Here is a 24,305-nt window from a genome sequence, read left to right as displayed (position 1 = left end):
CTGGGCAAGTGGCTATCACATACCTTTAGCAAAGTCTGCAGGACCAATGGATGGGTGTGGGAAAGTGAGCCTAGGCTGACAATACATGCATATTTATGATTTTTAAGCCTCGTTGGCGCTACCTCGCTCACGTTAGTCTAAATCTCACCTCCAATAGGCTTCCTACTTCTCCATTCTCACATTGAACGGTTTAGCCAATGTCGCACCGACTCACAATGAACCGAGCCTATCAACGCCCGAGCTCACAATGGAACTCGGCCAATCAAGGTGAAGCCCTAACTTGGAGTTAACCTCCCTCCCTTCCCGCTCCCCCTCCTCCAACAAAACCAACAAAAAAACAAATTAAAGATTTTGTTTTCGTTAGGTTAGAGGATTATAAAAGTTAGCGGTTACAGAAGAGGGATTTTTTATCGAGCCGTTGTCTCTGCCGACTTAAAAAAACAATCTTACAGTAAGTATCAAGTTATATTGTTTCTTATATATCCCTCCATTCAAACAAACGTCCTATTACAGTTTTTCTCTATTGGTTTGGCTCATTTCTTGAAACAGAAATTACATTCTCAAAACTCTAAGATCATTTGGCATAACACTCTTATAGTTCAGCACAACACCATAGCTAACCTGCAAAAGCACATATCTCTCCCAATACTGTTCACCCATGCTTCAGACCTGATTTCTTTCCCATGAAAAGAGTCAGTCCCACCCAAATTGCAAAGATCTTTCTCAGTTGCCTAGGCTCATTTCTTGAAACAGACCGGACGTTTTCAACACTCTTTAGTACTTTTTGCTAAACTAAACTGAATGGTTCAGCAAAACACCATGGTTCACCAGCAAAAGCTCATATCTCCCCCTAAACAGTTCAGCCATGTGTCAAAATGAAGTTTCTTTCTCATTCAAATAGTCAGTGCCCCCAAAATGCATTGTCCTTTTGGCATTGTGTGAGAACTACAAGTCAAACTGTTTAGATGTTTTGTCACTATGGCATAGGACTACCTAACAGAATACAATAGTGTATAAAAGTGAAGGAAAAAAGTTTCACAGTAAGAGTAGCCTCAAAGCACACACAATACACTCATACCAACCATTTTTATTCACACAAATACTGTGAAGTACGTAACTTCCATACAGTATAGTATTATAGAAGGAAAAGAAAAATATACATTGCACACATATACTGTAATATAAACACAAACAAAAAACAAGCAAAATTATGTGGCTATGAATGATGACATGATCTATAATTGTGGCCCGAATTTCATCTGGGACAGCACGGTGTCTTCGTGCTCCTCGGCCTCTTCCCCCTATTCCACCACTGCGCATCCTCACTCCTCCTTTTCTTCTTCTTCTTCTGCTGGTGAGAGGAGTGTGAGTGGAAGAGCTGAGAGAAAGGCTAAGTGTAAAGGTGGTTTTTCTACCCATTATTCGCTATCCTTGTTTTCTCTGTTAAATGTTTCATTAGTTGTGTTAGTTCTGTGTACTTTGTGTAGTCTTGTGAGGTTAATTTCGAGGTTTTTTTCGCATTTGTTTGGTGCGCTACCCGGCCGCAATGGCGTCTGGCGGCTTCTCCATGCTGTCCCGGAAGCACGGCATCAGAGTCGGTGCCGGCTCTCCATGCAGCGTGGAGGAAGTGGCGCTGGCCGTGGGGCAGGTGATCGGGCACGGTTCGGTAAAGTCCGCTGCCCGCATGAACAGTGCGGTGGTTTTATTTCTAGCGAAGGTGGAGCAGGTGCACAGCCTGGTGGAGGCGGGCATCACCAGGGGCGCCGCCAGGCGGGGAAAGGTGGTAACGTTTCTAAGGGCCCAGCGCAGCCTGGGGGGCCCTCGGAGGTAGTGATAATATAATATTAATATTGTTGCCCATTCTTAGAATTTTCTAATGAATTACAACATTTTTAATGGAAAATAAACTAATTAAACACAGTTTTCGATTTCAATAACTTTTCTTTAGTTCTTTGGCATATTGACATTTACTCGGCCCTCCCCCTCTTGCAAAATGGTGCGGTCCAGTTCTGATCGAATTGTAGTTGAACGCATCCGAAATGCAGGCAGGTGTACGGAGCGGCTGTCTGAAACACATGATGGACGGTGAGCTGACTGAAATAATCTAGAATGAAGTCGGGTTATCAGAAGCGGAAGGAAAGACGGAAGAAAGACGAGAGGGCCAGTAGAGGCAGGCAACTGATCACTCAGTTTTTCTCAAAGAAAGGTAAGTTCACTCACTGACTTTGAGCTTTCAAACACTAGATGTTAGCGAATGGTAGGCTAACATATTAATATACATCCAACTTGAATGTATAACTGAAACCTGCATGCTTTAACCTTTTCCTGTATTAACTTATCTTGCATTCATTACTGATACAGAGCCAGGCTCCACATCAGGCAATGTTGCAGCGGCCAGTGACACCACCACTGGTGAAGTGCAGGAGGACAGGACGAGGACCAGCAGTGAAGATGGTGAGAAAGTAGCAAAGAGTACCATGTCACTTTCAAATTGATTCACAATAAGATGTTTCCCTTCTTTTAAGGGTTACACTTTTACAGCTAAGTATGGAGTCAATTTGATTGCATGCATAACTGTAACTTGCATGCATTTAACTTTTCTATGCATTAACGTCCGTGCATCACTAACCTGCATGCTTTAACTAAACTCCATTTGAATCCATGATACAGAACCAAGCCCCTCATCAGGCCATGGTGACGACAACAGGGCCAGTGCCAGCAGTGCAGATGACAGCGCAGCACAGAGTAAGGAGCAAGAGCAGGAGGGGGCAGGGTTAATGGACATTTGCCAGTCTGAAAGTGAGGATCTACTTTTAAATGATCCAGGGCTGTGGCCAGTAAAGCTCATGGACAGTGACATAACTGGTGTTGTCAGGAAATTGGCTACTACAGAGTCAAAGCAATTCTGAAGGGAAATCTTTTCCAGAGTACTTGAGGTACACAAAGGCAGCAAATGGCAGGGAAAGAATGTTTTTTATTCATATTGTGCATTTCAGGAGGTTTGTGATCATTCAAAGAGGCACCACTGAGGACGCTGTGATGGTGGTAACAGAGCTGAACTTTGACTTTAAGTGCTGGATCAAACATCTGTTGATTATTGAAACTACTACATCCAACGTGGGGCTCGAATCCACGCGCCTGAGATTAAGAGTCTCATGCTCTACCGACTGAGCTAGCCGGGCTATTCACATTTTATAAAACATGCCTTCCGGAAAAAAAAAGAAGAGATAAAAAAAGCCAAAGTCAACTTTCAGAGATTTCGAATGACATGGGAACACATTCCTCCCTTTTCAACCTCTACCTACTCCACTCGACTGGATCCCACTCAGCTGTTAGGGTTTTCCAAGAGGTAATACCACCTGGCACAAGGTGGAACATTTTTAGCACCTACTCGGTCGGGGTCGAGTTGAGTCCAGCCGAAAATGTGACATTTACAGACTGCAGGCAACTGATTGGCCAGGGAGTGATGTCACTGGATGAGTCATGAAAGCCACTCCTTAACAAGAACCCGGCAACAGCAACAGTTGGATTTGATGTATTCTGTGATCGTCAACGAGGTGGATTGCTAGACGCAAAGACATAGACCAAGTAGCAGGTATACCTTCACCTTGATGTCCTAAATTGTTGTGTCATGTTTTGTCCAATAAAAGTGACATCACAGGACTTTTGGACCTCCTTGCTATAACGACCCCACCCACATTGAGGTGGTTGTGAGTAAGTACGAGTGGAAAAGAGCTTAATGTAGCAGGAGAACTGCCTCATCGCACAGCAGAATTGTGTATGTTGATGGGAGGAACTGAAGGCCCGTCTTCAGAGATAAATGCCCTTTTTCACCATGGCCTGACATGGCTTTCTTCACGGTCTTCTAATAAGAAAGTAAGATTTAAGCAAGAAATTAGTGTCAGGAGCTGGATTTGAACCCACGCCTCCTTTTGGAGACCAGAAGTCCCTGTCCTAATTAAGGAATGAAGCCTTGAGTCTGGCACCTTAGACCACTCGGCCATCTTGACACCATTACTTCCCTGCCTGTGTAAAATATGAGAAACGTGAACCAAAATGCAAAACGCTACTCCACTTGACTAAATTCGACTCGGGTTTTAGGGTTTTCCATGAGGTAGTAACAGCTGGTAGCAGCTACATTTTTAGCACCTACACGGCAGGGATTCGAGTTGAGTCCAGCCGAAAATGTGACGTCTACAGACTGCAGGCCACTGATTGGCCAGGGAGTGATGTCACTGGATGAGTAATGAAAGCAAGAGAGGGCCAGAGGCCATGGGTTGTTATTCAGATTTTCCTTCTTTTGTTTTAAAGTGAATGATCATACTTGAGCAAACGGGGAATACAGAAATGACATGAGCCCAAAGAAAGGTCAAAGTAATGCTCTTGCACAAGTTTGAATGTTTTTTACTCATATTGTGCATTTCAGGAGGTTTGTGATCATTCAAAGAGGCACCACTGAGGACGCTGTGATGGTGGTAACAGAGCTGAACTTTGACTTTAAGTGCTGGATCAAACATCTGTTGGCCGTCCCTCCTCACGCCATATCCTGATCCAGGAACAAGGGCATGTGCACATGCACATGCACATGCACATGCACATGCACATGCACATGCACATGCACATGCACATGCACATGCACATGCACATGCACATGCACATGCACATGCTAAAACAAGGGCACGGATAGAAATGACCTTTGGCCAAATTAAATACAGGTTCATTGCTTAAAATTCTCAAGCACCATAGCTGACTTCTGACAGAGCCATCTTAAATTAATAGTATACTTCATATTTTATACATTTTGTCTTGTGGACAACTTTTCAGGCTGAAGTCTGAGTCCCTGCAGGTTCTGGTGCCTGAAAGGACTCAGTTTCTCCTGACACAGTGAGGGACCTATACAGGGACACATATTTCCTTTGATCCTTATTGTTGTGACCTTTTACTCAGAACTTCTTTTCATAATTTAGCATTGACACAGTAGCAGTTTAAGTCAGAGCAAGTGTAAGAAGGCTAAATGGACAGAGATGATTTATAACTTTCCACACGTTTAGCTCATTGCACCCCACTGTGAATATAAATGTAAAAAACACATTTCTAACACTTTGCATGAATCGTACAATAATGACAAGTTTGAGTTCAAGTTGTGTTGAATTGTTTAATTATTATTACATGTTTCTCAAGCTGTGGAGAGAAAACAGAATTAAATACAGTTCACAACACGAAATTCTCCTTTATCTGAATTTATACTAACATCCCTCTCCAGTTTCATAATCTCTAGCTTGATCTTTTTTATTTTCAGTTTCTTCCATATATAGTTTGCTGCTCTCTTTATTTGACAAACACATTTCTTCAAAGGCTACTTACCACTCTGAAATATTTTCCTGTGCTTTACCTTCACCTGCTGACAGGTACGCTTTTGGCTGTTAAGATAGCTCCTGTTGAGATGTAACAGTGAAAAAATTAATATGTGGGTCACACACTCACGATAATATAGTCACAAAGTATGATGATACGTGTCGATTATTGGGTTATTAATAAAGTGAGCAGGGCCAGTATACTTGTGCTGTACATCTCATACAGAGACAATTCAACATGCTTTATGTAAACACATTATAACACAAAGAGGAGAGCATAAATACATGAGTACAGTAAAATAAATGTCTAACAATTGAAACTTTCAGAACTTAGGCGTTTAGTCTGTCTGCAGTTGTTAGTCATGCCGTTTCTTCGCTTTTTTGATCGCAGCTGTATTACCATTTCTGGTGATGACACTTTTAAAATCCTCATACAGCTCCATCAGCATTATTTATTCGGCTGCCGAAAAAATTAGAGCTGTTGTCTTGCTCTCCTTTTCTGCCATCTCCATTTTTCCACCATCCACTCGTTAGGGCTTCTTACGTTCCTCGTGCACTCGCACTAAGCTAGGCTATGTAAGCTCGCTTGGATTAGCCTCGCTGAGATGTAGCTGAAATGTCTTTGTGGAGCAACTTGAGGCTTAATTGGGAGAGGGTGCTAGTTCAAGCGACGATTTCTGGCTATAGCCTGGCTTTCTTTAGCTACTTTCGAGGAATACCCCCCTGGTTGTTGACCAGTGGATTTGTTGGTATACACACTCGTCCCTGGGTGGGCTTGAACCACCAACCTTTCGATTAACAGCCGAACGCGCTGGCCGATTGCGCCACAGAGACTTGCTGTAGTTGTCTGTGGGCGTGGCCTCGATCATTACCACCTCTCATCCCTTCATTAGAGTATGTGTTCGATTTATTTATGTTTTTCATAAGGTTGATATCTGCTGTGTAGGTAACAAGTAAAGTAGCACACAACAAGTAGTCAATAACTTCCTGGTCTGACTTGTTAAAGAAAGAGATTTAATGTCAAATTGTTTCCCAAGTGCCCTCATTTGGTCTCTCAGCCTTTTTGAATTTTTTCTTGTTTGTGTGTGACTTTCATAGCAATATGACAAAAAGGTTGTTTTTTCACTTTGCATGTGCAATTTTGACAAAAGACAGAGGAGCCTCCAGGTTGAGTCATGCATTACACTGCACTTAACAGGTCACCCTTGGAGAAATATTTTGCCAAGGAGCGTGTATAATGCGTAAGGAGAGTGTTTTGGCAGCAGAATGTTTACTTTAACTCACGTAATACGCATAAGTCAGAACTTCCCTGGGTGGGCTTGAACCACCAACCTTTCGGTTAACAGCCGAACGCGCTAACCCATTGCTCAACAGAGACTCTGCCTGGCTTTTGTTGGCAGTGGGCGTGGCTTCGAGCTTGACTGCCCCCTCATGGCGGTAGATGCAAGCGTTCTGTATTTTTATGTGATGAGACTCGAGTGAACTGCTGCTGATCTATGTCAAACTTGAACCAAAAAGTAGGAGGTGCTATACAGCAAGATTACCAGTTACAATACAATTGTAATATCTCTCATCAAACAGCTCAGAATGCCTTGGCACCTTAACTCTTCTCAACCAAATGACTTAAAGGATAACTTGTGGATTCAGTGGGACAAGTTACCCATTACAGCTATTGCTTTGCTACCAAACCTACAACTGGTTGCTGACCGGTAGACTTGTTGGTACACACACACACTCGTCCCTGGGTGGGCTTGAACCACCAACCTTTCGGTTAACAGCCGATCGCTGTTACAGTTGCGCCATAGAGACTCTGCCTGGCTTTTCATTACCACCTCTCATCCCTTCATTAGAGTATGTGTTCGATTAATTAATGTTTGTCATAAGGTTGATATCTGCTGTGTAGGTAACAAGTAAAGTAGCACACAACAAGTAGTCAATAACTTCCTGCTCTGACTTGTTAAAGCTGTGGTCTGCAACTTTTTTTTAGTCATATTAGCTTGAACTGTCATGGGATTCTGGAAGTAGAATATTAAATAGTCTGTTTAGGAAAAATAACGAAATCTGTACCTCCCTCTGAAGCCTGTAATCATGCTTGCAAAAACCGAGCGCTCCCGACTGTTTTTAACCAATCAAGTTAGGGTGGAGGAATCCTACCTGTCAATCACAGCTTGTGCACACGCTGCTGAGCGTGAGTCTGCACACAGCTTGTGTGCGCTCACACTGGTGTGAACTTACGTGCACAACCTCGTCCACAGAGGGGGAGGGGTTTGGGGGGCGATTCGGAGCTTGTTAGAGGTTCGGGGAGGGCCTTGAAAGTTGTATCAGTTCGAATTTTCCGACTTTAGACTCTTAATTTTGAAAACCTGCCGACTGCAGCTTTAAAGAAAGAGATTTAATGTCAAATTTTTTCCCAACTGCCCTCATTTGGTCTCTCAGCCTTTTTGAATTTTGCAAGCATGTCAACCAAATGACTTAAAGGGTAACTTGTGGGTTCAGTGGGACAAGTTACCCCGTGAATCTTTTGATTTGCTACCAAACATACAACTGGTTGCTGGCCAGTGGATTTTTTGGTATAAAAAATTGTCGCTGGGTGGGCTTGAACCACCAACCTTTCGGTTAACAGCCACACACACTAAAAGATTGCGCCACAGAGACTCTGCCTGGCTTTTGTTGGCAGTGAGCGTGGCTTCGAGCTGCCCCCTCATGGCGGTAGATGCAAGAGTTCTGTATTTTTGCGTGATGAGACTTGAGTGAACATTTGACTGCTGACTAAATCTATGTCAAACTTGAACCGAAAAGTAGGAGGTGCTATACAGCAAGATTACCAGTTACAATACAATTGTAATATCTCTCATCAAACAGCTCAGCATGCTTTGGCACTAGAGCTGGGTCAAATAGTCGACGTATTCGACTTATTCGACGTCATAAATTCGTCGACATGAATAATTTGCGTTTTATGCGTCGCTACTTTTTTTTTTTTTTGGTTGAAGTCCCCGTTCCAAACGACCTACTAGATGAACTCTCACTCCAGTCCAGTGGTGGCAGTAAATATGCACCAGAGTCGCCAATCGGTGTAGACGCCTTAGTTTAAAACGGAAGAAGAAGAATTCATAACGATGGCGACGACAAGCAGTAGTTGGAGCACTGAAGAGCATATAGCTAAAAAATCACGCACACGGTCTTCCAAAGTCTGGGAATTTTTCACCCTTAATGCTGCTAACAATGTGGTTGTTTGCAGACTATGCAAATTTAATTTGGCGTACCACAGCAGTACATCAGCGATGCACGAACACTTAAAACGAAAGCACCCTGGAGCTCGTCAGGATGGCAGCAAAACACTGTAAGTCCTGTTAATTTCAAGATCCTCTCTGAATAAACGCTACGTTAGACTGTTGAGTTGTTGTCCAGTTATATTCCCGGCGTAAAATTTACGTCTTTTAATTACGACTAGAACAGGTCCCATGTTTGCCTAGTTTAAAGCTGTTAGCGCTACCAGTCCCGACATGTTTCTTCTGTGTTATCTATTTGCTAACACTGGACGGTGGATTTTATACTCTGCCATTATGTAGTTCTAGTCTACCTGTTGACTGTCGAAATTCCACGATCTAGTAGCAACCAGATCCAAGTAGTAAACACGCATTACAAGTTGACAATTTAAATTACATAAATAATTTTTTAAGTTGAGCCTCTGAGATGGCTGTAGTATAGCCTACTGTTAGCTAAATGTATCATAATAACAGCAATGATGTGGACGATGCTATATTTTTGATTTGCTGCTGTGAATATTCATGTACTTTATGTTTTTTGCCATTACAGGAGTAAGGAAAGCAGTGTGGCGGACCTTTTTTTTAATAAAAAGAACCAGGCACCTTGCACACCCCAGGAGGCTAGTGTGTACACAAACAGGATCGTCTCTATGATTGTGAAGGACATGAGGCCCCTTGCGATTGTTGAAGGGGAAGGCTTCCGTGAAATGATAAACACTTTCCACTCAGGATACACCCTTCCATCCAGGCGCCACTTCCTGACTTAATGGAGAAGAAGTATATGGTTACCATGGACAAAGTGAAAAGTGAACTAGAAAAAAAGCATTTCCAAACTATCCCTAACAACTGATGCTTGGACCATTCTGGCCACTGAGGCATATTTAGGTGTCACCTGTCATTTCATTAATGAAAATTAGGAGCTGACCTCGTTTAGCTTAACTACAATGCCGCTTGAGGAGCGCCACACTGCTGAAAATATTGCCTCTTGGGTTGAGATGGTGGCAGATAAATTTGATTTCTCCCTTTGAGATGATGTACTGGCGATTGTACATGATAACGCAGCAAATGTTGTTGCAGCTCTTCGCATCCTAGAGGAGAAACATGCGGTAGCATCACATCGTTGTGCCGGCCATACGCTTCAGTTGGTGGTAAATCATGCCTTGAAGAACAACCCCATGATCGACAGGACACTCGGGGCTGCATGGTCTCTTGTGAAGCATTTCAAGAAAAGTGAGCCGGCTAGCAGCAAGCTGAAACAGAAACAAAAACAGTGGGGTACAGCTGAGCATACCCTGCTCCAGGATGTGTCTGTAAGATGGAACAGCTCATGCTACATGGTAAGTCGCCTTTTGGAACAACGGTGGCCGGTGGTCCCAACACTTTCTGACCCAGACGTTACACAGCGTGGGAAGCAATACATGGATTTGAGGAATGATCAGTGGATCTTACTAGAGGAACTGGAGCAGGTCCTCAAGCCTTTCGAACAGGCCACTGTTTTTCTCAGTGGAGAGTCCTATGTCACAATATCTGTTTTACCTCCACTGCTGAAGGGTCTCCATAAGTCTACAAGAAAACCACATACGGGTCTGCTTCAGATTGCTGCAGACCAAGAGATGAAAGCAAGGTGGGAGTCTGAGTCTGCTTCAAAGAGAATGGACAAAATGTGGCCATCATTGCTGCTGCCCCTGACCCCCGCTTTCGTAGGATGAAGTTCCTGTCACCCGAGGATGCTTTGAAGGTACAAGTACAAATTCAGGCTCTGATAATTTATATCAAAAGAGCCAAGCAACAACTGGAAACGATTGAGCAGGAGCACTCGGCCTCTCCCCAGCAAAAGAACACCTCTTTGCTGGACATTCTGCTTGGCTCTGCGTAGTGTGACAGAATGAGGTCAATCGCCGCGTGCAACTGCTTCAACTGTGCGAGAGCCTCACGAGCGGCGACCAGGATTTCAAACAAGTTTGATTTTCATCCGAACGATCGGGAGGTGGTCGGGAGGGCTTAATCGTTTGTTGTTACCCCATGTATACCACACGATGCGAGACGCACGATTGAGCCAAAACTTGGTCCGATCTCCAAAATAGTCGCACGAGTGAAAGTCTTGTCGACATCGGGCCAAAAATTGCACAGTTTATGCCCAGCTTTAGGAGGCCAGTGCCTTATCCACGTGACTATTCAAAATAAAAAACACAACTTAAAGAGATCGGGTAAACGATCCTCTAATCCATTTAACAAAAGTGAAAGATTTCAGTCTTTGTTGTGGAGAAATTAGAGTCGAATCCCGCGTTGGTCAGCCGTCCATTGGGGAGTTTATTGAACAAACCGTCACAGCAAAACGTGCATACAGAATGTACAAAATGTCCGTCGTCTTCCTTCTGTGATCTCTCTTTATGCTGGTCCTTATCAAAACAAGCGTACGTGGCACTCTCTGGAGGTGCCTAATGTTAAACAACTCATTCTAACTATCAACAATATTCTAAACCAGTCAGCAAGGCACACGATGTAACTAGGCCAGAAGTCATGAACATGTCATGACATCCTTCTCCCACATAGTCCCCCCTGAAATCACTTATCAGTGATTTAATAAAGAAATAATCTAAAATGAAAGAAAATCATCCCACATAGTTAATTAAGAATTAATTAACATAATCAACACTAAATTATTCTAATAATTCTACAATATCAATCAACGGGACCAATTTGAATACATGAAAAGGAATATATATATGTGTCTACTCGAATCATATTAAATGATTAAATTAAATTACACGATATTGATTTCAACAACACTACAAGTTTTACATTGCCATCACACTTGTCCACTGTTCGCAGTGCATAGGTGCGAAAAACCCACCGGCTGCTACTTTCGTAACTCATGTTCTTATCTTGGGAAAATTCACCTACGGCCCCCCCCACTGGCGACCGACCACTTTACCAAGGTCGCACTCCGAACAGTTGACTGACACAATTGGCAATGGACATATCAGTGATCAGTTTTGATTGATAATACACATAAACTGAATACATCTTTTGACAACAATAATTCTTATTTTTTACTTATATCAGAAAAGTGGACTTTGGAGAACACTCGTGAGCACACCAAACGAGTTTTAATTAAGAGTGTGTTGAAAGGTTTTCAGAGTTGGTCAAGTGTCAATTGTGATGCTATGAGTGTTACATCGTCTTTTCCAGGTTTTTTAATGAGAGATGTCGAGTTTGATTTGAAAATGTATACATAGCAGAGGATGATTTTGGTCTATTGACCTCTGGGTTATGGGCCCAGCACGCTTCCGCTGCGCCACTCTGCTACACACCTCTGATGGGATTTTCGGCTCTTTTTCGAGATGCGGCTCTAATGGCTCTTCTTACTGTGGAGAGCCGGCTCTTTCGGCTCCCAAACGGCTCCCCATATATATTTTTACATTATTAATTATTAATAGCTTAAACCTAATTTTATAACATTTTGTTTCATTATTGACATTGTTAAGCACTTATGATGAGTAAAAATGCTGCATAACAGTGCTTTATAAATAAAAGTTTTATTATAACCAATTAAATTATCACAAAATAGCACCACTTCCACAAAAATAACTTAAAATAAATTAAACAGATAAAATACAAACACTCACCACAATACGAAAAAGTATCAAAGCAGCTTCATAACAAAAAAGGTGCCACAATACAAATATCAAATACAGTTCTATTAAATTAAAGTATAAAACTATGAAGGATAAAAGAGACCATGTGAACAACACCAGTTTTGAACTACTAGGCCTAGAAATGGAGAACTCACTGTATTACAAATACTCACCACAGTACGAAAAAGTATTAAAGCAGCTTCATAACAAAAAGGTACCATAATACAAGTATCACTTTCAGTGCTATTAAATTAAAGTATAAAACTATGAAGGATAAAAAACATGTGAACAACACAAGTTTTGAACCACTAGAGATGAAGAGACAGCGAGGTATCAAGGACAAAAAAACCGACGTGGGGACAAAACTGTCGGCTCTGTGGCACTTGCAGAGCACAAGCGAGACAGCGAGATACTGAAAGAAAAAAAAAAACGGCTCCCAAATAGGATCCCAAAACGGCTCCCATTGTGGAGCCAGTTCCTGTCGTTCACTTCAAAGAGCCGGCTCTTAGAGCCGGATCGTTCGCGACCGACACATCACTAGTCTGAGGCAGACACACTCACTGACCCTGTGGACTTTGGGGTCCCGGGCTGCTTGGCCGTGAGTCATGTACAGTCTGTGGGAGAGAAGTGTGATATGATCTGGACCGTGAACAAGGTTGTAAAGCCACGAAGAACCAAGTGACAATGTCAGTAGGGATTGCAATAAAGTAATTTACACTTAATTACATGTGCTGTCTCTTAATCAATGATTTGCATTGAACCAAAATGATAGAAAGCACCTCTCTGCCGCCTGCTGTCCAGGAGCAGAGCCACTCGGCTTCCTCGGTGCTCTCCACGGTCCTCCTGATGCCCGCGCTTTCTTCCTAGCCTTCTGGGTGTAGCTAAATGGTGAAAGAGTCATCCATATTCTTCATTCAGCCCATGGAATGTATGTTTAATTCTGGTGCACAAAATAATTACTATTTTGTACCTTGAAGGCTTCTTGTCCATGGCATGGAGAGCTGTGTAGCGGTGGACTATTTCCTCCTCCTTGGCTGACTAGGCTGTACTACATGCAACTCAGAATCCTACACTCACAGTTTTCTCCAGAATTGTGCAGATATATATTGTTCAATAAATAAATCCACATGCTGCAGTGGCTTACCAGGACTTAGTAAATCATTTCACCTACCTTGTGGAACCCACAGGAGCACAGAAGGCTTCCCCCGAACAGATCCTTTGTGTGGTTCTGCAGGGGACAAGCATCAATTTTCTCCAGGGCCCTTTTCCACTTCTTGGCCCCTGGACGTTTGCCAGTAGAGAAGTGGTATTGGCCCTGGGCATATTTTACACAGATGTCCCTCCAGTAAGCATCAGGTTTCCCTGTCTTAGTCATCTGCAAACATTAATAAAACAGGTTAATGTAAAGCTAGGCTATGTGTACAGAGGGTATGAATTCATCCCCCTTTCACAAAAATAGAATCATTATTATCTAAATGTGGTTTCATGTAGGGATGTTTGAGGTTGTTTGATTTAAAATTAGGCGAAACAAAAGCAATTGCACTTAGGACAAGTCAAATTTAGGGTTGGGGTTATTACAATCTCTTCAGTATATACCCAAATGTGGAAGGCAAATTAGGTCAAATTATAAAGGGCTTGCTTTCCAGGTAAAATGTGGCGGGATTTATGTCCACACTCCTCAGAAATCTTTTAGGTGCTCTTCTGGTGAGAGGCCTTAAACATATCACAGAAAATAATAATGGACTAACTGTGCTTTCTATGTTAAAATTCTCAGAATATTCCTTCCCTATTCTCACTTGTATTTTTCTTCCTTCTAAATTTTTTTTAATCCATTTAAACATACAACCATTTATACCCATTCTTCTAATTTGAACTAATAACCCTTCTCTCCACATCATATCATACGCTCCTTCAATATAAAAAAATACTGCTACAACACTCTCTTTATTTACTTGAGCCTTCCTAATTTCATTCTCTAGACATATTACTGGATCCATTGTACTCCTCCCTCTCCTAAATCCACTTTGATACTTTGATATAAGTCCTTTACTTTCTATATAATATAACAATCTTTCATTTATCATTCTCTCCATTATTTTACATATATTGGATGTTAAAGCTCTTGGTCTATAATTTTAGATTTTTGGTTTTGATTCATCTTTTCCTGGCTTTCTAATTGGTATAACCACAGCTTCTTTCCAACTTTTTGGTAATTCTCGCTCCTCCCAAATTCTATTATACAATTCCAATCAAATATTTTTAGAAAATTCACTTAAATTACTTACCATTACATAACAAATCTGATCTTTCCTGGAGCTGATCATTTATATTTTTAAACTGCCCTATTCAATTCCATTATTGTAAATGACATATTCAATAAATCTTTTGATTAGACCATTTTCTCCAATAACTCCTTATTTTCCAGAATTGTCTTTTCTCGCCCTACTACGCTGATATTTTCAGAACTATGAATTCTAACAAACACTTTTCTCAACATCTCTGCCTTATCTTTATTTTTCACTGCTGTTGTTTCTCCATTATTTAATATTGGACATCCATTCACTCTTTTAATTCCTTTCATTCTTTTAATCACTTTTAACAGTTCTTCTTACCTTCACTTGCAATTTTTTGTATTCATTCAAATTCTGAGGGCTATGATTTCTTTTTAATACTTTAAAGGCTTTATTTTGTTTCTTCCATAGCTGCAGTACATTCTAATGTCCACCATGGTACCAACTTCCTTTCCTTTTTCCCACCTTTTATCCTTATAGTTTGACTAGCCACTTCTACAATAGCATTATATATATAAAGATTAAAATCCTCAATACTACTATTTAAATCCACTTTTGGTATTTTTAATTCACTATTATCTGAATGAGCCCTGAATCTTCTAAATCTAATTATACCTGATGAGCAACAGCTGTGTCACCTCCACGAGGAGCTGATTTAAACCTCACAGGTGGGTTGGGATGTTGTTTGCTGACTGGAACAATGGGAGCTGTTGGAGTCCTGCTGATTTCTGTGCTGACGGCTTGGCTGGCCAAAGGTTTTGCATTTTGTCTGCTCTTTTTGGTGTTAAGTCCTAAAACTGGATTGTGTCTGTTGTTCTTTCTCACGATCAGCATTTGTGCAAAATATGCTCTCTCCATAGGATCATGTTGGCCAATAGTTGGGATGAATCATGGAGCTGCCAATGAGGTTCAGAAAAAGCAAAGCGGTAAGGACAGCTGTAAGAAATGTTTTAAAGCTGTAGGTTTTCATAGTAACTCAATGCCTTTTGTGTCATAGACTTGTCTTCAAGGAAACCCCTTGAACTTGTCCAGCCAATGGATTCCATGTTGGGGAAGAACTCAAAAGAAGGTATGCAAAATGAGTTTGACTCTTCCTTGGTTGGTGAAACTTTATAAACTGCGTTTGAGCATCGACTGGAAAAGGGTTTTCAGAAGACTTCTGTTTGAACAGTGACCCGTTTCAATCTGCAGCTGTTTACTTGACTTCTGCATAGTTGTATAGTACGTGTCAGGATATGGTAAAGCCCTTTAAAGCTTTGTCACACTGCAAGAAAAGTAACTAAACTGAGTTTAGGGCCATCTATTGGGGCAGGTCTGAAGTATTTGCATTTTCTGTTTATGGCTAACTTGTCTATATTTCTTAATCCATTTTTGAACTTCTTTGCAGTCTTAATGGAAAGCAAAGAAGTTAAAGCTGCTGCATCCATTGACGACATGAAATATAAGCAAGCTGACATCTCACAAGTAAATCTGAAGGCTAAAAGAGAAGTGAATGTTTCTCTGGCTGTCGCCGCCAATCCGACGGAGGAAGCTGCCGCAGCAGTGGCGGTTGCGGCCGCCAATCCGACGGAACCTGCCGCAGCGGTTGCGGCCGCCAATCCGACGGAACCTGCCGCAGCGGTTGCGGCCGCCAATCCGACGGAACCTGCCGCAGCGGTTGCGGCCGCCAATCCGACGGAACCTGCGGTTGCGGCCGCCAATCCGACGGAACCTGCCGCAGCGGTTGCGGCCGCCAATCCGACGGAACCTGCCGCAGCGGTTGCGGTCGCCAATCCGACGGAAGAAGCTGCCGCAGCAGTGGCGGTCGCCAATCCGACGGAAGAAGCTGCCGCAGCAGTGGCGGTCGCCAATCCGACAGAAGCTGTCGTCTGAGGCGGCTGTCATGAAGCTGTCTAACTTGCCAGCCTGAACCTCTTTTTAAATAAAACGGTGTTATTGTACAATGTGTGCTGCTGAAACCAATTCTTTGGCTCCAAATAATTTATTTATTCGTCTCGATGGAAGGGTGGCTGTCGAAGGCCTTCCTAAGGAAGGGAACCAGGGAGAAATATCTTCATGTTTGGAAATGGATTTAATTTGGAGGGAACTATTTGGAGCTGCATATTCTTATAGATGCAGCACCTCAAAATGATGGCTCTGTACAGCCAGTTGCCAGCAGGGTCCTATCCAGTTTTCAGCCAAGTAACACCACCCCCAGCCATAACAACAAAGTAATGTCCTTAATCAAGGAAGTGAGCTGCAATGCCTTTTCTCCACATGGGGAGGAGCAGTGACTGTTGAAGCTAAAACTGTGTACAGCTGTCTCTGTATTTTTAGTTTGGCTCGTGGAGTCATCTGAAAGTAAAATATTATGCCAGAAGTCCTTAAATGGTGATGAAGATGTAGGCGCCTGCAATGGTTTTTACTTCTTGCTTCTGAAGAGTGCAGACGTCTCTGCTTCCTCCTGCTGCTTACAGCTTTATTCACTTTTAAATCATTCTACTTCTTTCCGCAAGTCTTGGATATAATTTTATTTGAGGTACAATGTGATCGACACCTCCACCTCTCGGTGTCTAATGAATGAGTTAATGCGATAATAACAAGTTGACTCGCCCAGCCCTGTTTAAAATAATGGATGAAAGTAAACTAAACCCAAATTAATGAAATAAAATACAGCTGAAAGCTAAACTAAAGGTAGGTATTGAGCCTCTTTTTAAAAACAACAGTCTCTGCAGCCCTGAGGTTCTCTGGCAGGTCCATAATAATGAAACGACGTCTCAACATAAGTTTTTGTTCCAACTTTAGGAACAACTAAAAGGCCGGTACCAGAGGACTTCAGGGTCCGCGAGGGCCAATAATTTAAAAGCAGATCAGAAAAACAAGACCATTAAGACATTTATAAACAACTAAAAGAACCTTCAAATCAAACGGACAGGGAGCCAATGCAGCGGTTTTAAACCTGGTGTCATGTGTTCCCGCCCTCTGGTCCTCGTCAGCACACGTGCAGCTGATTCTGTAGTAATTGTCGGTAAGAAATACTTTTTTTTGGGAAGACCAGAGAGCAGGGCATTGCAATAATCTATTCTACTAGAAATAAAAGCATGCATCAGCACCTCCGTGCTGGCAAGAGAGAGAAATGGGTGAACTCTGGCAATATTTTTAAGATGATAAAATCCTGTCTTGCATTTCTATTTCATTCTATTTGTTACATTTCTAATATGTGGGATAAAATCCAGCTCAGAGTAAAAAATCTGACCAGTGATGACATGTTTAGCCGCATGTCGTCCTACAATCACTGGTTGTCTAGATGGTGTCCAGCAAACAACGTGGGCTACATAGATAATTGGCAATCTTTCTGGAGAAAACCTGGTCTGATGAGGAGAGACGGCATCCATCCCACTTTGGAAGGAGCAGCTCTCATTTCTAGAAATATGGATGAATTTATTTGCCACCCTAAAACATGACAACCCAGAGCTCAGACCAGGATGCAGAGTTGTAGTCTTACACACTTCTCTGCAGCTTCCCACCTGCTGCTACCCACCCAATCAATTAACACAAAAGGAGCAAATCCTCTTGGGAAAATAAATATTAAAACAAAAACTTTAACTGAACAAAAACATCAAACTATTAAATGTGGTTTGCTGAATATCAGATCTCTCCTTTCGAAGTCTCTGTTAGTGAATGAGTTGATTTGTGATCATCATATTGATATATTTTGTCTTACAGAAACCTGGCTGCAGCAGGAGGATCATGTTAGCATTAATGAAGCAACTCCCTCTGACTGTTTAAATGTTCACGTTCCTCGAACCACAGGCAGAGGAGGAGGAGTGGCAGCTATCTTCAGATCAGGGTTAGGCCGATTTCAGACCAGAGCGTGGCGTGGCGGCAGCGAAACGACGGCAGTGTTACGCCGGTTATCAGGCGGTGTGTTCAACTTGGCTTTTCACACCGGACAGTCCGCGGCCGCGGTAGTTCTGCTCCAGCCCTGTCTGCATTCCCCATTCATTTCAACGGGACACCGCCGGCCACCGCCGGCCGCTGCCGTCCAAAGTCCGCTCGAGTTCTATTTTCCAAAAGCAGCGCGGGACGGAGGCGTCTCCGCGCCGCTACCGCCCGACTACCGCCGCGTCGGTGTGCAAGGACAGATCTGTTTCCATGTATTTTCACCTCCGCCGGTGAAAATCGCTTCCGTTCCGCCACGCTTTGCCGCCCTGGTCTGAAATAGGCCTTACTAATCAGTCCCAGACCCAAGATTAGTTTGAGCTCTTTTGAATCTCTGATTCTCAGTTTTTCCCACGCAAAGTGGAAATCCCAGAAACCTCTTGTGTTTGTTGTTGTGTATCGTCCACCTGGCCCTTATTCTGAGTTTCTGTCTGAATTCTCAGAGTTTTTATCCCAGTTAGTGCTGAGTACAGATAAAGTCATTGTAGTGGGTGACTTTAATAATCATGTAGATGTTTGAAAATGACAGCCTAAATATGAACTTTAATTCTATATTAGACTCTATTGGATTTTCTCAGAGTGTTCACAGACCGACTCACTGCCTTAATCACACCCTTGATCTTGTGCTGACTTATGGCATTGAGAGTGAACAGTTAACAGTGTTCCCTCGTAACCCGGTCTTATCTGACCATTTTCTGATAACCTTTGAGTTTACATTACTTGACTATACAGTTTCTGAGAAGAAATTTACATATAGAAGGTGTCTATCAGAGGATGTTGTAACCAGATTTAAAGAGTTAATTCCATCATCCTTTTCTTCACTGCCATGTGCAGATATGACAGAGGACGACTACCTAAATTTTACTCCAGCAACACTTGACTCTCTTGTTGACAGCACTATAGTTTCAATGCGTACAGCACTGGGCAATGTTGCCCCTCTGAAAAGGAAGGTAATCAGTCAGAAGAGGTTGGCTCCTTGGTATAATTCACAGCTGCGTGCTTTAAAGCAGACTGCAAGAAAGCTGGAGAGACAGTGGCGTTCCTCTAATTTAGAAGAGTCTCAGTTAGTCTGGAAAGATAGTTTAATAACGTATAAGAAAGCCCTTCGTGAAGCTAGAACTGCTTATTATTCATCATTGATAGAAGAGAATAAGAATAATCCCAGGTTTCTTTTCAGCGCTGTAGCCAGTCTGACTAAGAGTCCGAGCTCTGTTGAGCCAGTTATTCCTTTAACTCTCAGCAGTGATGATTTCATGAGCTTCTTTATCAATAAAATTGTTTCTATCAGAGAGAAGATTGATGGAGTCCTTCCCACTATTATCAGTGATGTATCATCAAGTACAGCAGCTTTAGAAGTATCTTTAGAACCTGATTTATATTTAGACGGCTTCTGCCCAGTTGATCTCTCTGAACTAACAACAGCAATAGTCTCTTCTAAACCATCAACTTGTGTTTTAGACCCAATCCCAACCAGACTGTTCAAGGATGTATCTATAAAACCAGATGAACCCAATAGGTTGGTCAGACTACAAGCATGTCTTAAAGACATAAAGACCTGGATGACTCAGAACTGTCTGCTGCTAAATTCAGACAAAACTGAAGTCGTTATCTTTGGACCTGAGCGCTTCAGGGAGAAATTGTCTAGCTATATAGTTACTCTAGATGGTATTTCCTTGGCTTCTAGTTCTACAGTGAGGAACCTTGGAGTTATTTTTGACCAGAACTTATCATTTGACTCGCATATAAAACAGGTTTCTAGGACTGCCTTCTTTCATCTTCGTAATATTGTTAAAATCAGGAACATCTTGTCTCAGAGTGATGCAGAAAAACTAGGCCATGCATTTGTTACTTCAAGATTGGACTACTGTAATTCTTTATTATTGGGCTGTCCCACATATTCTCTGAAAAGCCTTCAGCTGATCCAAAATGCTGCAGCCAGAGTTCTGACGAGAACTAACAGGAGAGATCATATTTCTCCAGTTTTAGCTTCTCTTCATTGGCTCCCTGTTAAATTCAGAATAGAATTTAAGATTCTTCTCCTAACATATAAAGCTCTTAATGACCGAGCTCCATCATATCTTAAAGATCTCATTGTAAGATATTTTCCTAACAGAGCACTTCGTTCCCAAACTGCAGGTTTACTTGAGGTTCCCAGAGTTTCTAAAAGTAGAATGGGAGGCAGAGCCTTCAGTTATCAGGCCCCTCTCTCTGTGGAATAAGCTGCCAGTAAATGTCCGGGAAGCAGACACCCTTTCCACTTTTAAGACCAGGCTTAAAACTTTCCTTTTTTATAAAGCTTATTGTTAGGGATGGCTCAGGTGATCCTGAAACATCCCATAGTTAAGCTGCTATAGGCCTAGACTGCTGGGGGGCCTCATCTGTCACACCTTTCCTCACTTTACTCTCTTTATGTATATGTGACATTATTGTGGTCATTAACTCATGTTTCCCTGTTCCAACAGATATCCTTTGAATGGTGTTACAGTGCCCCCCCCCCCCTTTCTGTCTTCTCAAACCCCAGCTGGTCGAGGCGGATGGCCACCCTTCCTGAGTCTGGTTCTGCCAGAGGTTTCTTCCTGTTAAAAGGGAGTCGTTTCTCTCCACAGTCGTCTCAGGCACGCTCAGGACGGGAGATTGGACCGAAAAACAAAAAGTTTTCAGTGCAATCTGTTGGTTTCCTTAGCTAGGAAATTGTTTTTGAATTGGCTCTGTATGAACAAATTGGATTATTTTTTGAATAATTATGATTACAATTAATTGAATTCCAATTGGCTTGAATTGGACTTTATTATCTAAGTGCCTTGAGATGAAATTGTTGTATTTGGCGCTATATAAATAAAAATGAATTGAAAATGAAAATGAATTAAACCCAATGTACCGTCTTCTAAGTGTGCAGCACTGCTTCAACACAGAACTCTTAGAAATAAACTTCCTAATAATTCCAAGTCGGTCTGTGAATTCGTATGTGTAGTCCACTGATAGTGGATTTATGGCACAGCTTCAGGTATAAAACCCTGGATTATACTCAAGGGCAATACCAAAGTGGTCTATGTATACAGTATATGACTATATAATGAGGTATAAGCAGTCAGCTGTGGTGTAGCTCACAGTATGTATAGCTACAGTACAAAATAAAACCTAAACATAACTAGTAGTTACCTTAAAGTTTACTGCTCTCACAACAGAGGTACTCTTACAGTACATAATAACATGATTTATACTCTCGAAAGATCTATTTGTTGTACTAAATCACGGGACAGTATGACAAATGCGTACTTTTAATGCAAAACAGGAAATCACCAAAAATGAAAACTTCAGACAAAACTAGACATCGAGCAGAGCTGGAACACAAAACTGACAACAAACTCACAAGAAGGGAACAACAACAATGAGGGTCTGGCTATGAAAAAAGGAAACTGAGAGCATTCATATTGAGGAGGCTGATGATTAACACAGGACAGGTGGTGGTCTTTGGCTAACTTAAGCCAGTTTTACAGGCTGAGCAGAAAACAAGAGTATAACTGAGTAAATGGAAGAAGACAAAAGGACACGAAACAGAGATCCAGCACGAGCCAAACTGAACTAACCCAGATTCCTGAAATCAAAATGACCAAATATGACAAATGGAAGCAAAAACCCACAGGCTGTGACATACAGGGTATATTTTAGAAATACACTAAAACTTTTTTCCTGAGTACACTTTATAAAATTTAGAAATTAACGTTCTTTTATTTTGCCAAGGCTTTCCCAGCTTTCTTATCTTACCAATCAGCTGCAGGTTTGACTGAAAGATCTGCAGGAACACACACCAACACACGAGTTTGCCCGCGTGTGGTGGTTGTAGGCCGTTGTGAGTGTGTGAGTGTGTGTGTGTGTGTGTGCACGCCTGTGTAAGTGTTTGTGAATTTATGAGCGCACGATATTATAAGTGAAGGTGTTTACGTGCACGCGCATGTGCTACAAATACTGAACCATTGATATTTAGCAGCTCCTCAACAGACAGAAGAGGAAATACAGAATGTTCCACGTGTTTCTAAATCTCAGCTCTGATATTAATCTGAGCTTTAAACATCTCAGAGTGCGCAAAAGGCAATATGCTTGACTTTAGTAAGAATACACCCTCTGCTATGTTACAAACACATGCATGATTGTAGATCCTCTGGATGAGAGAGCTGCAGAGATTTTCCTGCCGAGGAGTAAAATTATTTTAGAGTTATTTCCAAGACTCAGCAGGTTAACTTAATACTTAAACCCGATCTCAGTTTTTCCCCCTTTAAAACCTACTAGCAGGTCCCACTAGTGAAGTGGACAAGTGATGTGTTGGACCCGTGATGATTTGGTTTCGTTTCCTTGCCATGGAAAAGTGAGACCAGCTGTTGTGATGGAGGCTAATAATGCACGGCAGTGACAGCGGGCACTGCTGTAGCCTCAGATGATTGTGTTTGGAATTAACACAAAAGACGTACTCAGGGACCAGAAGGACATGAGAGGACCGAGACCAAGACGCAACCAATTCCGGGGGCTCCTGTCCACAACACAAGCCTGACTTGCGAGTGCGGAGCAGACGCTTCCAGCCACAGCCTCATACTGTACGCATGGAAAGAGCCTGACTGCTGTCCTGGCAGCCGAGACTCAACGCCCATCTGCCATCAGCCTCTCAACCTGCTCCCTGAGGGAGGGGAGCCACAACCTCCCAACACAAAGCTGTTGATATCTCTGGGTCCTATTTATAAACTTTCGCCTCTGACTTCAATGATGTGTTATGACGTATAAATCACGTGGCATGCACGTGTTTTACATTGACGTGCATTGACGTGTGTCGTTGAGGCATTATCATCACATATGTTGTGAGCTCTTTGTGACGTATTAGAACCGAGGTTACCATGGAGACCTTCAGACCAAATCTCTGTCACACCCTTCACACTCCCAAGCGAGAGAGGAGGGGCCCACAGTGACACCCATCCCGAGTGCTTCACTGCGCAGCAAATGTGTCAGTGTTATTTCTTTTTAGTGTTGGTGTAAATTAACAGGGGTTACTATTCATTTTACTCAGAATTGATCAAAATGAACTTCCCCTGCAGTTCTTTCCTGATAGTGAAAGAACTCCGTCGTTCTGAGAATCACTCTGGATTTACACTCAGAGTCAGCACTCAGACTGCAGTCACACTTGTCTTCCAAGTCTCTTCTTTCTACGGTAAGTTAAGTTTCGGTAAAACGTTCTCTTTTTTAATGATTTTAGCGATTTTTTTTGTTTGTTTTATGTGGTTGACTTTGGCCTCTAGCTACCTAGCGAAGTTGTCTAGCTAGCTAACGTTAGCTTAGCTCGCTAGCCCTGGCCAACACTGCGCTGGACCAAGGTTTAGCTAACATTAGTTCCTCAAATTATTAAAAGTATCTTGAAAGGAAAGGCTTTTTGAAACAGCATTTCACCTTCCTTCATCACGTCAGTGTCATGTGCGTTCCCCCTCTCTCGGCCCCTGCTTCCTGTCTGTCTGAACTTTCCTATCCATTAAAGGCACAAAAGACCTCAAAAAAAAATAAAACGTGTTAATGCGGTGGGGACGCGTCCCCGGCACTTTGTCTGATGAGCAGATTTGTCCCCACCACTTTAAAAAAGTAGAGAAAGTGCAAACGCCGCTTTTGGTGCAGAACCTAAAAGGTATAATTCTATATCATGGCATTCTCCTAACCAATTATTTAGAAAAATAATTTGTAAATGCTAAGCTAGTACAAAATAAAATAAATTAGCATTCTCAACTGTTTTTCCCCTTCAAAATAACCATCATAAACAAAATTATTCCTCAACTGTCTCGACCGGAGGACCGTGGATCATAG

At 42.2% G+C, this 24,305-nt stretch overlaps 3 non-coding genes across 3 annotated transcripts; all 3 read right to left on the bottom strand.

Moving 5' to 3' along the window:
* Positions 1–3,109: 3,109 nt before the first annotated feature.
* Positions 3,110–3,182, bottom strand: trnak-cuu (transfer RNA lysine (anticodon CUU)). Its single transcript has one exon. It is a non-coding gene; the product is annotated as a tRNA-Lys (tRNA).
* A 717-nt stretch (positions 3,183–3,899) lies between these two features.
* On the bottom strand, positions 3,900–4,010 carry trnal-caa (transfer RNA leucine (anticodon CAA)). Its single transcript has 2 exons — positions 3,973–4,010; positions 3,900–3,945 (listed from the first exon to the last, which is right to left on the bottom strand). It is a non-coding gene; the product is annotated as a tRNA-Leu (tRNA).
* A 2,104-nt stretch (positions 4,011–6,114) lies between these two features.
* trnan-guu (transfer RNA asparagine (anticodon GUU)) lies at positions 6,115–6,188 on the bottom strand. Its single transcript has one exon. It is a non-coding gene; the product is annotated as a tRNA-Asn (tRNA).
* Between the last annotated feature and the right edge of the window lie 18,117 nt (positions 6,189–24,305).

This window comes from Odontesthes bonariensis, chromosome 8 (assembly GCF_027942865.1).
Source record: "Odontesthes bonariensis isolate fOdoBon6 chromosome 8, fOdoBon6.hap1, whole genome shotgun sequence".
NCBI lineage: Eukaryota > Metazoa > Chordata > Actinopteri > Atheriniformes > Atherinopsidae > Odontesthes > Odontesthes bonariensis.
Note: the sequence above shows the minus strand (reverse complement) of the source record. Positions and strands in the feature narration are given on the sequence as shown.